Source organism: Pseudophryne corroboree, chromosome 2 (genome assembly GCF_028390025.1).
Source record: "Pseudophryne corroboree isolate aPseCor3 chromosome 2, aPseCor3.hap2, whole genome shotgun sequence".
Taxonomy (NCBI): domain Eukaryota; kingdom Metazoa; phylum Chordata; class Amphibia; order Anura; family Myobatrachidae; genus Pseudophryne; species Pseudophryne corroboree.
The window spans coordinates 397,185,848-397,188,319 of NC_086445.1; the positions used below are offsets into that span (position 1 = coordinate 397,185,848).

Genomic DNA, 2,472 nt, shown 5'->3' on the forward strand with positions numbered 1-2,472 from the left:
TGCGCATGCGCAATGTTCGCAGTGCGTCTGCGCCAAGTAAATTTGCTAATAAGTTTGGTATTTTACTCACGGCTTAACGAAGAAATTTCTTCGTTCTGGTGATCGGAGTGTGATTGACAGGAAGTGGGTGTTTCTGGGCGGAAACTGGCCGTTTTATGGGTGTGTGCGAAAAAACGCAGCCGTTTCTGGGAAAAACGTGGGAGTGTCTGAAGAAACGGGTGAGTGTCTGAGTGAACGCTGGGTGTGTTTGTGACGTCAAACCAGGAACGAAACTGACTGAACTGATCGCAGTGGCAGAGTAAGTCTTGAGCTACTCAGAAACTGCAAAGAAATTTCTATTCGCAAATCTGCTAATCTTGCGTTCGCAATTCTGCTTTGCTAAGATTCACTCTCAGTAGGCGGGGGCTTACCGTGTGCAATGCTGCTAAAAGCAGCTAGCGAGCGAACAACTCGGAATGAGGGCCATAATTCTATCATACTGGTTTATCTTAGTAATGATCTGCACTGATCGTGGACTTTCTGACATGTAAATATTATTATTATATTTTGTCTTAGACGGCTCACTATGTATGAAACACTTACACATGTATATGTTCAATATATATTTTTTTTTGCTGTGAGATTAATGTCGCCGCCCAGCATAACACTCTGTGATAATTAATACACCTAAGAGAGATCTTTGCAACAGTATTACCAGAACCTTCAGGCAGGCTGCTTTATTTATTTTTCCAACAGGTGGCAATTATTTTGTCAGACAGGTTTATCCACGCGGGTGTGGTTCGTTTTATCGACAGTATCCATGTCGACAATGTTTAGGTCGACCACTATAGGTTGACAGTCACTAGGTCGACATGGATGGAAGGTCGACAGGGTTTCTAGGTCGACATGTGCTAGGTCGACAGGTCTAAAGGTCGACATGAGGAATTTATTTATTTTTGGTGTCGTTTTCTTCGTAGAGTGACCGGGATCCCAAATTAGTGCACCGCGTCCCCTCGCATGGCTCGCTTCGCTCGCCATGCTTCGGGCATGGTGCCTTCGCTCCGCTACCGCTTCGCTCGGCACACTTTACCGTTCCAATCGTAGTCCACGTGGATCGTTAAGTATGAAAAAATAATAAAATAAAAAAATGTGAAAAACTCATGTCGACCTCTAGACCTGTCAACCTAGCACATGTCGACCTAGAAACCCTGTCGACCTTCCATCCATGTCGACCTAGTGACTGTCGACCTATAGTGGTCGACCTAAACATGGTCGACCTAGACACTGTCGATCTTCAGACCGGATCCCTATCCACAGCAATATTCTGTTAATCTTGGACCCTTTTGCCACACAACTGCATGTCAGTTTGGACGGCCCAACATCTGGAAAATACATACACATGCGTATATAAATAAACCTTTCCTTGCTGTTAAAACATGTCCTAAGACCAATACCACTGCCTATAACAACAGCCCATGTCAGGAGTTCATTATCATTTTTTGATACAATTCCCTGTACTTAATTTATATTGGGACTATAACCCAGTTTATCCTTGAATAACAATTTAGACCAATCCATTCTTTCACCTTTTCGTGGACTCTCATCCACAATCCACGGAGCACAGAACCACGAATGTGGGAACTGTTGAACCGTGCCTAACGTGGAAAGCAGATCCACCTATTTCCACCCACTTTACTTATTCATCGCTCTTTTCTTTCCTATTTTTTTTTATCATTTCCTACTTAATTATTTCTTATATAGGTGCACTCTCATTGGCGTACTGATCTTACTATCCTCTACTATCATACCGCGCTGCCATCGCCCGATCTCGTCCGATCTTGGAAGCTAAACAGCGTTGGGCCGGGTTAGTACCAGGAGAGGAGACTGCCTGCGAATACCTGGTGTTGTAGAGTAGGAATTATTTTCCTCTCTGTGTGAGAAGAGACGCCAACAGCAGTATCACCACTATTTCTATTTTATACCTTCCCATCTTACCACTCTATCTAGTGCAGCTCAATGCTTTATTTTCTATCTACCAATGCGGCATCTGTCAATAATTCAGGTGTTTAAGTCTGGTGACCATCAATTAGTATTATATTAACTTAATATAAGTGATACCAGTTGGATATTGTCATAATAATGTTTTGACCACTCCTCGGTCCTATCAATACAGAAATCTGTACTGGTCAGGGGAAATGGGGGTATGACAATTCAGTGTCTACAACCTTTCCAATTACTCTTTGAAATAAAGAGACCAGAAGATTTAAAAAAAAATTAAATTCTTTATTTTTCTCATGGATCATTTAGATGGGTAATTATGTTTTTATTATTACCAATAAAAAAAGATGTTTTAAACATTCCTTGATATATAATATAGGAACTTCCTTTCCTGTACAGAGTGCGCCCACACAAGAGCCTTCTTTTTCTCCCATTGCCAGTCTGTGTACTTTCTGGCTCTGGGCGCACCACCAACTAGGACAGCATATAATAGGA

At 42.1% G+C, this 2,472-nt stretch overlaps 1 pseudogene; it reads left to right on the forward strand.

Annotated features, from left to right (window-relative positions):
- Positions 1 to 1,773: 1,773 nt before the first annotated feature.
- On the forward strand, positions 1,774 to 1,892 carry LOC135052175 (5S ribosomal RNA; annotated as a pseudogene).
- Positions 1,893 to 2,472: the final 580 nt, after the last annotated feature.